Genomic DNA, 15,758 nt, shown 5'->3' on the forward strand with positions numbered 1-15,758 from the left:
AGGATGGCTAGCCCCCCTGAATCCTGACGGACTCTGCTTGTATTATCAGCACAAGATGATTGAACCCTATAAATCCAGTGTGGGACAGTCTGCTGGTAAATGATGACTGGGTTCAGAAGTTAGTTGATTAGACTTTTTGGGCAAGCAAGCAAAGCCTGCAAATGGTCACTTGTCTTATTGACCAGCGGCTGTTGATTGACTTTGGGGTCCCAACAAGTGTAGTCTGTGCCTGGGAGCTAAGGAAAAGTAAGTGTGCCTGTGAGATAAATGATGGTTCACAGTCTTGAATCCCAGCCCTATATTACAGTCACCAGGAAGATGATCTGAAAGAAACACATAGTGATAGATTCAATACCTTAGAATAGATACCCCTTAGAATTACCCCCAGGCGTCAGACTGGATCTGGAAAGTTTTCGTCAGCAGTACCCCTGCGCGTCAGTAGGTGTCGTCGTGTTGCTCCGCGTGCGTCTTTGGCGCCGGGATGACGTCGCTGGAGCTACTTAGATGCGCCCACGCCAGCAAGTGCAGATCCGGGAAGAGCAAGTACCCCCAGTCACTTTTTGACTGAGTTTTTTCGAGACCTTTTGTCTCAATTTCTTCGAGTCGACCGACTCCTGGTTTCGTAGGTATGCCCAGCTTTAAGAACTGTTGGGACTGTCACCGCATGATGTCGGTGATGGACCCACACCACGTGTGTCTCTACTGCCTGGGGCGCGACCACGACTCCAAGTCGTGCCCCGACTGTCGGGCCATGGTGCCGAAGACTTTGCAGGAGCGTTCTCAAAAGTTGCTGGAAGTCCGGCAGTCGGCTCCGCGCCACTCAAGGTCCCGGTCCCGTGGGAGGTCGAGGAGCTGTCAACATCTTTCATCTGGATCCAAGTCTTCGCACTCGGGGTCAGGTAAGTCGAAGCATTCCAAAAAGAAGTCGAAGAAGCGTCGTCACTCCTCGACCTCCTGTCGCGGCTGAGGGTGCAGGTGGTGCCACCCCTGCGGCTCCGGCGGAGCCTGCGAGGTCGCCGCCGGCCTACCCACCATTTCCAGGTCCGTCCGCGACGCCTGCTCAGGTGCAAGAGTTTCTTGCTGCCATGGCCCGACTCTTTGGGCCGTCTGGCACCGCCGGTGCGCCTGCAGGCCCGACTGGAGGTCCTGCCCTTCCATCGCCGGCGGCTGCGGTCCCGGTGCCACAGGACCTTTCGGGATCGGACACCGGTTGACCTTTTAACACCTCTACCGGCACCACCTCCGATGTCGCCCGCTCCTCGGGATGTCGTCGTCCCCATTTTCAGCCCTGAACCAGACATTGTGCCGGATCGGCGTCACTCGATTCCGACGCCGATGGGGCACTTTTTTCCCTATGTCCGTCCTCCTTATTTTCAGCCCGTTTCACAGACTTCGGCGGAAGGGGAGGACTGGGAGGGGTCTGAGGACTCTCTCACACAATAGTGTGATTATGACTCGAACTGGGCAGATGATTTGGGGGATGCCAGTGGTCTGGACACCTCACCTGACCTTGGCATGCTGTCTCCTCCTACCTTGGCTACGGAGGAGGGAGCCAGTTACGCAGTTGTAGTACGTAGGGCAGCCGAGGCCCTCTGCCTCGAACTCCCTATGGTGGCCATCAGGACTAACCTCCTGACAGAAGTGCTTCAGCCAGCAGCAACCTCTTCGGAGACCTTGCTGCTTTTTAATGATGCACTTTCTGACATCCTTTTGGCACTTGGTCCAGTCCAAACACAGGGGCTCCTGTGGACAGGAACGTGGCCCGCCGCCATCGCCCGGCTCCGAGCGACTCCCTCTTTCTCTCCCAACACCCCATTCCAGAGAGCTTGGTTGTCCAAGCCTCTGCTACCCAGAGCGCGTTCCCTTCTGCACCTCCGGATAGGGTATCCAAGAAGCTGGAGCAGCTTGGCAAGAAGTTGTTTTCATCTGCCATCTTAGGGCTGCGGTCGGTGAACACCGCATGCCTCTTGGGCCGTTATTCCCACTCTCTGCGCAGGTGCTGCCCAACTGTCCAGAGGAGGCACAGACTGTACTCTTCCAAGCTATAGCAGCTGGCAGAGACGCACCAAAGTTCACTATTCTTTGTGGGCTGGATACCGCCGACTCGCTGGGCAGGGCGATTTCCACGACGGTGGCACTTCGGCACCACACCTGGCTGAGGACAACTGGCTTTCCTGGGGTTGTCCAGAACACCTTGATGGACATGCCCTTTGGTGGCATTCACCTTTTTGGCAATAAGGCGGATAAAGCGTTGGAGCGTTTTAAGGACTCAAGGGCTACGGCCAAGTCCATGGGCCTGTCGGCCACTTGTCCTCCGCCTTCCGCTCCTTTTGTGGCCACGGAAGGGGTGCCCCAACATATTCGTTCCAGAGCCACAGGCCCGCACAGCAACATCCTCAGCACGGCCGCGGGAACTGTCGAGGCGGTTCTGGGGGCCAGCGGGTGGGTCAGTCCACTTCCACCCCCGCAGCATCCACTGCAAAGCCTTCCTAGTCCGACCTTTCAGGCCCATCAAACGCCAGTGGGCGGCAGAATTCGCCATCATCTCCCCCACTGGCGCAACATCATTTCGGACAAGTGGATTCTCTAAATTGTCCGAAGGGGCTATTCCCTCCCCTTCGAGACTTCCCCTCCAGCCATGCCACCTCAGTACCACCACATGTCGGGGGACCATCTTGCGCTTCAACAGGAAGTCACGGCCCTCTTGGCCAAGGAGCCATCAAGTGTATTCTGATGCCAGAAGTAGGTAGTGGTTGCTATTCCCACTACTTTCTGGTCCCAAAGAAGGACAAGGGCCTGCGTCCTATCTTAGACCTTCGCAATGTCAATTGCTTCCTCCGGAAGGAGAAGTTCAAGATGCTCACTCTTGCTCAGGTCTTGTCGGCCCTAGACCCGCAAGACTGGATGGTAACGTTGGACTTGAAGGACGCTTACTTACATATCCCCGTCCTGCCGGCCCACCGGCGTTACCTGCGGTTCACGGTAGGCCACGATGCACTTTCAGTTCAACGTGCTCCCCTTTGGCCTTACCAGCGCCCTTCGGGTGTTCTCAAAAGTGATGGTGGTGGTCGCAGCTCATCTGCGCAGATCAGGGGTGTCAGTCTTTCCCTATCTCGACGACTGGTTGTTGAAAGCGGGCTCGCCCCAGGCAGTCGTCTCCCACCTCCAGACTACGGCCGACCTTCTGCTTTTGCTGGGGTTCTCCATCAACGTGCCGAAGTCGCACCCGATTCCCTCTCAGAAGCTCCTCTTCATCAGAGCTGTTCTAACTCAGCGCAGTTTCGGGTTTATCCTCCCAAGCAGCGAGTCCGGGATATTCAGGTGGTGATTCCGATCTTTCAGCCCTTATTCCGGGTTTCAGTCTGGTTACTGGGCCTCATGGCATCCGGTTAGTGGATCATGCCAGATGGCATATGCTTGCTCTGCAGTAGGACCTGAAGTTCCAGTGGGCACATCATCAGGGCAACCTGTCCGATTACGTCCAGATCTCGGAGGGCACTGCACGACAATTGCAGTGGTGGCTCACGAATCGCAATTGGGACAATGGCAGCTCCCTCTCCCTTTCCCAACCGGAACACACAGTTGTGACGGACGCGTCCCTTCTGGGATGGGGCGGCCACCTGGGAGAGGCGCAGATCAGAGGACTCTGGACTCCGGCGGAGTCCCGGCTCCATATCAACCTTCTGGAGCTTCGGGCGATCTGACTGCACTGAAGGCATTCCTTCCCTCTGTCAAGGGGAGAGTAGTGCAGGTGTTCACAGACAACACCACCGCCATGTGGTACTGCAACAAACATGGCAGGTGGGGTCGTGGACCCTATGTCAGGAGGCTCTGCGTCTCTGGACATGGCTGGAACACCAGGGTATTTCCCTGGTGGTTCAACACCTGGCAGGTTCTCTGAATGCCAGGGCAGACAAACTCAGCCGTTGGTGCATGATGGATCAGGAATGGCCTCTGAACTCTGACGTGGCGCAAGGTCTCTTTCAGCAGTGGGGGAGAGCCTTGGTTAGATCTATTCGCCACCGAAGAGAACGCGCAATGTCATCAGTTCTGCGCGTTGAAATTTCCAGGGCGGCACTCGCTACGCGATGCTTTTCGTCGTGAGTGGAGATGTGGTCTACTATACGCCTTTCGGCCTATACCACTTCTACCCAGAGTGCTGAAGAAGATGAAGCGCGACCAGGCCTAAGTTATTCTTGTGGCTCCGGACTGGGCTTGAAGAGTATGGTATCCCGAGCTATTTAGCATGGCTAGCGTTCCCCCGATCCGACTGCCTCTTTGGGAGGATCGTCTGTCGCAGCACCAGGGGACGGTCCTCCACCCGAACCTGTCCAGCCTCCACCTCCTTGCGGGGAGATTAAGTGGCGGCAGTTGAAGTCTATTGACCTGCCTTCCGAAGTTTGTGATGTAATCTTGGCAGCCAGGCGTCCCTCCACTAAGACGGTTTACCCCTGCAGGTGGAATAAGTTTGTGGCATTGTGCACAGCAAAGGCTGTGGATCCCCTTTCTGCTCCTCTTTCAGAGGTTCTCTATTCCTACTTTCTTTGGCCCAGAAGGACTCTGCTCTGGGCACTATCAAGGGCTATTTGGCCATTTCAGCCTTTTTACGGCTTCCAGATCAACCTTCCCTTTTCAAGTCCCCGGTTTTAAATAGATTCTTGAAAGGCATTACTCATCGTTTCCCTCCTGTTCCGTTCATAATGCCTCAGTGGGACTTAAATCTGGTTCCAACATATCTGATGTGTGCTCCCTTTGAGCCGCTTCACAACTGTCCTTTTCGTCTTCTCACTTTAAAGACAGCTTTCCTGGTGGCCATCATTTCTGCCAGAAGAGTGAGTGAGCTCCAGGCTCTTTTTCTAAACCTCCTTTTCGCTCTGTCCATCCGGACAAAGTGGTTCTAAGGACTCGTCCAACTTTCCTGCCAAAGGTTGTCACCGCCTTTCATATCGGGCAGACCATCACTTTGCCCACCTTCTTTCCGCCTCCGCATCCCTCTAAAGAGGAAGAGAGGCTCCACCGTCTGGACCCAAAACGTGCGCTCTCATTCTACCTGAACAGCACACAACAGTTCCGGGTGAATGACCAGCTCTTTGTTGGCTATGTGGGCGCCAGGAAAGGTCGGGCCGTGCACAAGCGGACCATCTCTCGGTGGGTCGCTCTGTGCATAAAGGCTGGTTACTCTTTGGCTAAAAAGGAGTCTCCGGTGTGGCTGCATACCCATTCTACCAGGGCGACGGCAGCCACTACTGCTTTGGAGCGGGAGTTCCCTTACATCGCATAGGTCAGGCAGCTATGTGAGACTCGCCGCACACGTTTACCAAGCATTACTGCCTGGACAGCCAAGTCCAGAGAGACTGTTTCTTTGGCCGTTCTGTTCTTCAGGACTATCTGGTGTTATCTTGGTTCGCAGACCCACCACTGGGGTTGGTATTGCTGGGGTATCTATTCTAAAGTAAGGAATCTATCACTACATGTTTCTTTCAGATGCACAAGTTACTTACCTTTGGTAACGATATATCTGTAAGAAACATTAGTGGTGATAGATTCCTTACTGCCCCACCTACCCTCCTCGTTCTGCAAACTGATTTCTAGGGTTAAGGTCATCTCTTTCAGAGCCCTAGTTTCATGGCACCAGTGGACAGTTTCTTGCATGGCTCTGCGTTCCTGGTGCGGAAAGTCGTGTACAGAACTACGTCAGCGCGCGTGGGTGCGTCTAAGTAGCTTCAGAGACGTCATCCCGGCGCCAACGATGCACGCAGAACTGCACGACGACACCTACCGACGCGCAGGGGAAAAACTTGGGTATCTATTCTAAGGTAAGGGATATATCACTCCTAATGTTTCTTACAGATATATCATTACCGAAGGTAAGTAACTTGTGCATCTGATGTTGTTCAAGATGGTGAAACAAGTGATGCCTTGGTTCCAGTACACCGCAGGAGGACAACTTGGTTTAAAAAGTCCGGCAATAGGATGATTGGACCAAAGACAACCAAAAATGTTTGTTGAATTTAGAAAGAGCAGCCGCAAGCCATTGCCCCAAACTGAACCAGAAAGGAATCACTGGAAATTAGAAGGACAGCAATATATGAACTGTGTCCAGATTACCCACAACGGTTGACTGCATCACCATGAGAGGAAGGGTTGATTGTGAAATGAAGGTAAAAAAAGGTGACCAAGCCAATAGTTTTCACCCTACTACCTATTGATTTGCCACTGTTTTCCTGCCCAGGGCTGTGCAGCATTGGCAAAGAGAAATACTTTTTGACAAGGCTATACAGCATTGACACAAAAGAAAAATTGCCATATTAAGATCCTGGTGCCTAAATATTACGTCTGTCGTGGTCAAGCATGATGGATTATGCAAATTTACGTATCACCATGCATGAATATACAACATGGTGTGGTTGTCATTCTATTTTTTTATTTACTTTTTCAAGATGTTTGCACTTTAAGCAGTAAATAAACAAGCATTTGCAATGCAATAGGTCTCCATTTTTGAAACTTTGACCTATTGGCATTGTAAATGACAATGCCTTTTATTGATGTGCATTTTGTACTTCTATATGCTGCTTGCAGGTTTGCAAAACACATAATTAAAAGGCATTGTCATTTACAATGCCAATAGCTAAAGATTTCACAAATGCGAGACCTATTGCATTGCAAGTGCTTGTTGTTACCGAGTTGTGAGGAGCTGAGTTGCTTCGGTTTGTGACCGAAGCGTTATCCTGCAGATGTGATAGGGGACTGTTGGTTCCTGGCATACTCTTCTCCTGTTATGACCATTAAGTGTATCGCTTTATGTTCAGGCAAGCATTCAAAAGTAATGAAATACATGTAAAAGGTGTTTAAGTAATGGCAAAGAAATAGCCAGGACCAAGAAAAATTGTTTCCTTTGTTCCATAATCTGCTGAAATAAATAGCAGGAATAAAAATAAGGTGGTCAGATCTTCTTTCTTGTAAAAACGTTTCCCACGTTCTATCTGGCCATCAATATTGGACGTTACCCTGTATTACAATAATAAATAAATAAAACAGTGCGCCCGCTAAAGAGGACCGTGCTGTAAATTACAAACAAAAACGTAACCACAATGTAAACGCGGGCTGTGGCGTTATGTGCATGGAATCGGGAAAGACCATTGAAGAAAATAGTGGTCATCCACTAGATAACGCAGACCGTGTAACGAGCCAAGTAAAAGGTCCAGTCGTTATGGGCAGTAACATGCAGACAAGGCGATACCAAAAGGGACTAACAAGCCTACGTACAAATCAGGGCGGAGAGTGGGTGGGGCTTCCAGTGCATATTCTAATACAGCATGCCTCACAGAGCAAGCTGCCCATGAGCGCTGCCGCTAAGCTTGACCTACAAATTACTTAATTAGTGCATGAAAGCCCTTTTTGAAAATTGAAAAGCCCAAACCAGGTGTGCCTACACCATTCAAGGAATGCAACCATGCCTCTGATATTGGTAGGACATAAATAAACATGGAGACTGGAGTTCTGTGTGTTTGACTAGTGACTGGCACGAACAATGTGAGAAATTCTCCACAGTATATTTTTCACGCATTTTGTATTAAAAGCAATATATGTTAAAAATACAGTTTATTTTTGGTATTTAATCAGTGGATACCCCTTTGCGAAACAGCAGACATGCAGCACAGCTTACAGTAGTTATATAATGCCCGTTCTGAGCTAACATCTTTCAAGACTCCCTCATATGTGCGAATGACTTCCTTTGCACATATGGGAGGGTTTTAAAATACATGAGCTGAGGATCTGTGTGCTGAAAGCCAGCAAGCTTTAAGTTCCCATGTATGTTTTCAATTACAAGACTGGACCAGAAAATGACGGTATCCAGGCTTGAGGCTGAAAGTAAACAGTAATAAAAACATAACAGACAGGAAGGGAATCCTCTGTCCCTACTTTCTAGTCAGTGGCAGATCCTGCACTGGTCCGGATTATACACAAAACAGCAAGTTTCTGTAGAGCGGTCCCTAAAGTAAAAGCAGACCAGCTGCAAATTAATTAAATAAAGAAGCTTAGCCGCCTAAGTGAAAGCGGATCGCGGTGTAAGTTAAATAAAGCCGCACGGCCACTTGAGTGAAAGTGGACCGTGCTGCAAATTACAAAAAAAATACGTAAAAATGTAAAATCGGGCTGCTGCGCTGCCAATTAAATACATAAAGCAGCACGTCCGCTAAAGCGGACCACGCTGCAAATTACAAAAAAACGAAACAACAATGTAAAAGCGGGCTGCAATGTTGTGTGGGTGGAATTGGGAAAGACCATTAAAGAAAATAGTGCTCACCCACTAAATAACGCAGACCGTGTAACAAGCCAAATAAAAGGTCCAGTAGTTATGGGCAGTAACAAATGCAGACCTGGCGGTACAATGGAGGGACTTACAAGCCTATGTACGAATCTGACGCTAGATTTTACGAATGGCAATGACACAAGCCAATAACAAATATGGGCGCATAGTGGGCGGGGCTTCCAGTGCATATTCCCGTACAGCAGGCTTCGCAGAGCGAGCAGTGCATGTGCGCTGCCGCTAAGCTCGACCTAAAAACTGACTTAATTAGTGCATGAAAGCCCTTTTGGAAAATTGAGGGGGTCACCATCAAATGGCAGCTACTGGGCACTCTATAAATAAATACTTTGAAAAACAATTTTTCATTGGCGTAGTATTGGTTGAGTTGGGAGAGAGAAGTCAGCATAGTGAGGAGCAATGAAAAGGGGGTGAGGGAGCAATGGAGAAGCTTGATGGTGGGCATGAGGAAGTAAAAATCTGTGGGCGAACTAGGTAGGTGGGGGAACCACATGGAGCTTAATGAGGGGGTGTATTTGATGGGGAATCAACACACGATGGAGAGAGCAAGAAACCAGGCTTGGTCATAGAATACTGAAAGAAAAAGGAAAGTTTCCTCAAGTTGAGCAGTGGACGAATACAAGTCATCTAGTCAAAAGGATGGTAAAGAAGCTGTGCTCTAGGGTAGGGAAAACACTGTAAGAGGGAGGAGAGCCATTGAATGAGAAGCAGGCATATGAATGATAAAAAAACAAACCAGTGGTAAGTAATAGGCTGGCTCAAAGGCCAATGTTAGTTGTGTAATGATCTACAAGACATCCTTCAGCATTAGGCAGGTCGGTGTCTGAAAGTGAGACCTAAAAAATAAGTGATGGACAATCTTCATTTGAAAGTTTGTTGCCTGGTTATCCTTAAGTGGTACCCTAGCTAATAGAAGACAAACCCAGGATAATGGGGCTCTGGGGGTTCTCAGGTTACAGAGCTCTGGAATGGCAGTGTGTAGGCCTGTTCTGTAAGACCAGGTAAGTTCTAACCGGTCATCTTCGCAGGTTTATTGGGACTTTGAGACCAGGGAGGGATGTGTCTGAACCGTTGTAATACCAATGAGGTTAAATGAAACCACAGAACACTAGTGAGAGCTGACTGAACAAAGGCAAACACGATTACCATATCTGCAAAACCACTGAGTGATGGGCACTCTGATGAAACTAGAAGGGGGTGACTGACACACAAGTTCTAAGCGACCACTGGGCTCTGCACCATGCCCAGAAGGGAAGTAGAAGATTTGCCCCTGAAGTCTATCAGTAGTATGACATACCTCGGGAGACCAATAGAAGCGACTGATAGCGTTTGGACAACAGAGAGGTTTAATAAGTCCTAAAGCGATTGTAGTGAACACCCTGACACAGATGAGATTAGATGAGAAGAGCTGACCAGCACAGCTCACACAGGCAGATGAGTCCGCTTCCAACTGTATTCAACCTTTTTCATAACCCCATGTAACCATTCTTACAACTTCCATTAGTCATGGCTGTATGATTTAGCTCCAGCACTCTGAGCAAAGGTAAACTTATGATTGAATGACTGGACCCAGAGTTTTGCTTAGAGGACCGGCTGGAGATGATTGGGCCCAGGGACCCACTGCGGATGACAGGGCCCTGGGTACATGCAGGGCATAATACAAATATGGATAGGTTTCGAAAGTTTGCACTGAAAAGAAGTATAACAGAAGACCACTTAAGCCAAGATGTGTTTTGCGATCTCTTAGTTTGCCTCTTCATCAAGGCCCAGTTATGGTAATCTGTGATGTTCTTATTAATAATCAAGAAAAACTAGCCCTTCTAGGTTGCTCAAAAGTATGTGTGTCTGAGAAAAAGAAAACAGGCCCTCACCCACCAACCTAGTTGGTGGCATGATTCATCATCGGGCCCCACCCGATGGCACAGAGCGTACCCCGTGTGTGCTTCAACGCCTGGTTACAGCGGAGCGGGTATTGGTGAGTGAGTGTGCAGTGGTGGGGTGTGCGTTTAATTTAAAAACTGTCCTTGGGTCCCACTACCAACAGGGGTTATTTATTAGGTGGGCCTTTGGCAGTATTAAAAGCAAGGCGGTGGATGTGAGTGGAGGTGACTATGGTCTCCCACATCCAAGGTGGTCCGGCTTGTAGTCACACATTCATCAAAGCTCAGGATCCGTATGGTAACCTACTTGGTCTGCATAGGAACTCCTCTCCCGGAACTCATGAGGTTTTTGTCTTAATGTTTAGGAGTACAAACTGCCAGAGGAATTCTCCTCTTAACCATATCGCACCTTAGTGAGTGCGTCACATATCTGGTCGCATAAACTTTATAGACCACTTTTAATCATCTTTTCATATAGAGGTCCTGATGAAAGCCAGATCAATATGAGGCCTAGCTGAAACATGTTCACGACCTCGGATGTGGGAGACCATAGTCACCTCCACTCACATCCGCCGCCGATTTTACTTTACTTCAATTGCAGCCTTGAGAAAGTTACTGAAAGTAACGAAACACATGTCGGCTGCCATCATCTGCCACCAACTAGGAGGCTTTAAGAACGGGACCTCCAAACATCAACTATTTTTCTGCTGTGTCGCAAGAATCAGCAGGACTGTATTAGCCGTTTTTGTATCACTGTTTTAGAGGTTGGTGTCCTAGGTATGACTGTAGATTTCTAGTGGAACACGGCTTATCTAAGGTTACTTAATATTAAACCTGATCCTTTTTTTAATTCATGCTTCCTGACTAGTGTTTCCTGTGAGTTATCACATTGAGTTTCCTATGTATCCTTTAGGCTTACAGCTGTGAATTAATGTTAATTTGAACTTGAAGAGTGCCGAGGTACAATCATTTGTAATAATCAGCCTAATATGGGAGTTCGGCTGAACTTCTGTCAGGTGACATCCTGGGTAGTGGGGTGTTTTATTTGTTACCTTGAGGGGCACCTTGACTGTGGATTTAATATTGTCAACATTTTCATAAAAGAGAATTGCTATAGGACTGATGTGCTACTGTTTTGTCCACCACTACCTCGTATATTCATTGAGAAGTAGAACGTCTCTTGGGAGGTGTCAATGATTCTAGCTTTCAATCAACCAAACCATTGAAGAAAGTGCCTTCTTGCCTTTTTTTAAATGAAAAGGAAAACTATTATGCAAATCAACTACTGCAGGGCCCCTCCGTCTCAAATCCTCTTTTGGAAACTGTTGCAGTGCAAGTTGCTGGGGATGATGCTGTTCCAATGCTCACTATGCATCAAACTGTATCTGGAGATAGTATGAATGCACATGTTCCCCTTTCACCTTCAATAATCTATGTAAATAGTTTTTTGTTCCCTTAACAAGTCCTATGGAGGTTTGGATCTCATCAGAAGGACCAGCAAGATTATCCAAAGGTCCCTTTTTTTGCTACTTCGCATGGATCTCATTTGAAACCAACTGTTTCTGCTGACAAGGCAGACTATAATTTGGGCTCTTTGCTCTCAGAAATTGGAGAGCTCAAAACTCTAGTTAAACAGTCTCCTGCAGTTAAAACACTTCAAGTTGTTGATAGCAGTGTTTACACTACGTTAATTGAGCACAATAAATGGGGAAAAAAATAAGAGCATCATTAAAGGATGTCCACCCCTTTCCACATTCTTTTTAACTCCCTCAGCAAAAGATCTAGTCTCTGGAGGCATCTGCCCCAGATTTCTAAAGGCCCTGTATGCCTGCTGCCGTACAGCCAACAAAAACGGATTAGCATGGCTCAAAATGGTACTGATGTTCTAGGGGAGCGAGTTGAGGGTGCTTCCAATCCATCATGTTGATCGCCACCAAATAATTCACCTTATTGTATATGGGAAAAGTTTCCCCACTATTGAGGGGAGCTTTTGAAGATGAAGAGGTTCTTTTGAACAAATGTATATATCATATTCAGTCCGTTTATGACTGCTGCTCTGTTGTTCGCTCAGATTTCTACAGGCTAAACGGTTTCCAGACCTATCCTAATCTGCAGAGGTTTGATTATATTAGTTTGAAACTAAAGACAAATTTCTTTGTAGATGGCTTACTCAGCTTAGCAGCGTGCTGGGGAGGGGGGGTGTCCTATGCGTACCCATTTGTGTTTTGGAAGCTGAGGCGCTGACTTCTAACCAACATCTAGAAACTCTGGGCACAGCTATGGTGGATTGACTTGCTCTATCTTCATAGTCCCCTGAAGAACATGACAGACTGTTCTGTGCCCCAATGTACCCCAATCTAGGCGTAGATAGCTACACAACCATTTACCTACATTTGTCCTACCTTGCTCTGCATAACGGTTATAGCGTTGACCTTTTACCCAGTTATGTGCATAACAAGATAAACAAACTCTATATAAAAGTCATGGTCATCTTCATCCTAGGGTGAAAGAATTACTTTGCATAATTACAGGTATTGATTTAGGCTCATTTACAGAATTGTACTCACAACATATCGATTGTGCAAGGAACCCTGAGGCTATCTTTATGGTATAAAAGAACCATACCAACACTAGATAGACAGAGGAGAAAGCTTCCACACTGACAAGACCCTGAGGTCCTGAACGCAAAAGCTCCAGCACGCAGTGTTCTGACATCCCTTGTGGAGTGTCCGACTTGAGACCAAGACGGGGCCCTTCATTCTCTCCCATCAGGTAATGGGGTTGGCTCTTTCCTAGGAGATTCTTGGCTTTACACCCACATACATGCTAGGTACACTTGGGTAGGGTTAGCATCTTGGTAGTATGCTTCATTACGGTCATATTTATGCCTGCAAATATTCACTGTTTAGCACCATGGTAGAACTCTACCTTTTATTTACTCTGTTGGTGCTTGTAATCTTTTACATTTGTTTCTGTCTATGGATTGTCGCAGCAAACATGTTTCTATACTGGAATGACGCTGGTTCAATAGATGCTTATTGAAAATGTCCCCAACATTTATTCTGATTATCTTTCTGAGACTAAGTAAGCACGAGTGACTGAGCGAAAAGTACTGTACTGTTTCTATGCTCCCTGAAGGGTTCGAGAGTTGTCATATTCAGTGGTTGCCATAAACTATTCGCTCCTTGGTAAGTGTTGTGGGCTTTTAGTGGCACTGTGAGCTAGCTGGTCTATAGGCCCACATATCCTGCGAGGGTGTCCGGAATCAGTCTAGACACCAATCTCTTAGTTTATGTTGTCCAAACAATGCACAGATCATGCAGATTTGTAGGAACTATACGGGATGGTGCCGCCAACGTTGGTGTGGTTCTTATTTAACGGTCAAATCTGAGTAGTTCAGCCGTGCTTTCTCAGAGACCCCTACTCATATTTAATCCGAGACGTCTGGAGTGGGAAGGGAAGTCTGTCACAGCTGAGTAGGTATAGCCTATGTATCAATCAATCACGTATTTGTTAAGCGCGGCTAATCACCGGTAAGGGTCTCAAGGCGCTGGGGAGTAGGGGGGAGGTGCAGGTTCCAGTCCATCAAGGAGGGGGTCTGTCGAAGAGCCAAGTTTTGAGGTTTCTCGTGAAGATGGGGAGTGATGTCTGTCTGAGTTGGAGTAGTAGGGCGTTCCAGGCTCTGGCCACGAGGAAGGAGAGAGAGCGACCTCCCGATCTGGTCTTTCTGGCGTGGTGAACCACGAAATAGGAGAGCTGAGCTGATCGTAGGGTTCTTTGGGGTGCGTGGAAATTTAGTCGGCTGTTCAGGTATGCTGGTCCGGTGTTGTGGAGGGCTTTGTGTGCGTGGGTGAGGATCTTGAAGGTGATTCTAGTCTCGATGGGGAGCCAGAGGAGTGTGCGCAGGTGCTGGGAGATGTGGCAATGTTTTGGCAGGTTGAGGACCAGTCTTGCAGCGGCGTTCTGAATGTTTTGTAGCTTGTGGGTGAGGTTTTTGTTTATTCCGGCGTAGAGTGTGTTGCTGTAGTAGTCTGCTGGTGACGAGGGCGTGAGTGACTGTTTTCCTGTGCTCTAGGGGGATCCATTTGAAGGTCAGTCTTAGGAGGCGGAGGGTGTGGAAGCAGGAGGATGCGGCGGAGTTGATCTGGCGGTCCATTTTGAGCTCGGAGCCCAGGATTATTCCAAGTTTGCGTGCGTGGTCCGTGGGGGTGGGCGGGCTTCCGAGGGCGGGGGGCCACCAGGTGTCGTTCCAGGCATCGGGGTGTGGGCCCATGATGAGTACTTCTGTTTTGTCGGTGTTGAGTTGTAGGCAGCTGTTTTTCATCCATTTTGGCGACAGCTTCCATGCCTTCTTGAAAGTTGTATTTGGCTGCGTTAGGTTCGTTGGATAGGGAGAGAATGAGTTGGGTGTCGTCTGCGTATGAAACAATGTTGAGTCCGTAGGTTCTGACAATGGGGGCGAGCGGAGCCATGTAGACGATGAAGAGCGTTGGGCTGAGGGAGGACCCCTGGGGCACTCCGCAGGTGATTGGTGTAGGGTCCGAGAGGAAAGGAAGGAGTTTGACCCGTTGCGTTCTGCTGGAGAGAAAAGAGTGGATCTAGTCAATGGCCTTGTCCTGGATCCCTGCGTCGTGGAGTCTGCGTGTTATCGAGGCCGGTGAGAGGTTGAGGAGGATGAGGGCTACTGTTTCTCCTTTGTCCAGTAGGGAGCGGATGTCGTCTGTCGCCGCGAGGAGGGCGGTTTCTGTGCTGTGGTTTTTACTGAAGCCGGATTGGGATGAGTCGAAGATGTTGTGCTCTTCGATGAAGGTGGCAAGTTGGCTGTTGATGGCTTAATCGATGACTTTCACTGGGAACGGGAGCAGGGAGATGGGTCTGTAATTTTTGAGGTCGGTGGAGTCTGCCTAGGGTTTCTTCAGGAGGGGGTTGATCTCGGCTTGTTTCCAGTCGTTGGGGAAGGAAGCGTTCACCAGGGAGCGGTTGATGGTGTGGCGGAGCATGGGTGCGATTGTGTCCGTAGCTCTGTTGAAGATGTGGTGGGGGCAGGGGTCCGTGGGGGCCCTGGAGTGGATTGACTTCATCGTCTCGTCTTCAGTGTGTCTTCGGTGGTGAGGGCTGTCCAGCTGTCAATCGTTGGCTTCAGAGTGTCGGGGGTAGCTGGTGAGGGTTCAGTGTGTTTGTTGTCTTTGTCGAAGTTGTCGTAGATGTTCTTGATTTTGTGGTGGAAGAAGGTGCTGAGTTTGTCGCAGAGGACTTGTGAGGGGGGGATGTCAGTAGACTTGCTGGTGAGTTGGGCGAACTCCTTGATGATGATGAAGAGTTCTTTGCTGTTGTGTGCGTGTTTGGAGATTCTGTCTTTGATCGCTGTTTCCTCGTGTTTCTCATGAGTTGGTGGTGAGCGTTGGTGGCGGCTTTGAAGTTGTTGTGGGCTTCTGTGGATTTGGAGTTCCTCCATGCCTTCTCGAGGTGGCGGCAGGTGCACCTGGACTCTCTAAGTTCGGTGGTAAACCATCTGGCTTTCTTGGCATGTGTGTTCTTCTTGATGTGGG

The 15,758-nt window shown here is 48.7% G+C and overlaps 1 protein-coding gene across 2 annotated transcripts in view; it reads left to right on the plus strand.

The window, feature by feature from the left end:
* The window catches only part of HASPIN (histone H3 associated protein kinase), a 1,547,868-nt gene that overhangs the window by 250,372 nt on the left and 1,281,738 nt on the right, over positions 1 to 15,758 (plus strand). The gene's annotated exons all lie outside the window — the stretch shown is intronic.

Source organism: Triturus cristatus, chromosome 12, assembly GCF_964204655.1.
Source record: "Triturus cristatus chromosome 12, aTriCri1.1, whole genome shotgun sequence".
NCBI lineage: Eukaryota > Metazoa > Chordata > Amphibia > Caudata > Salamandridae > Triturus > Triturus cristatus.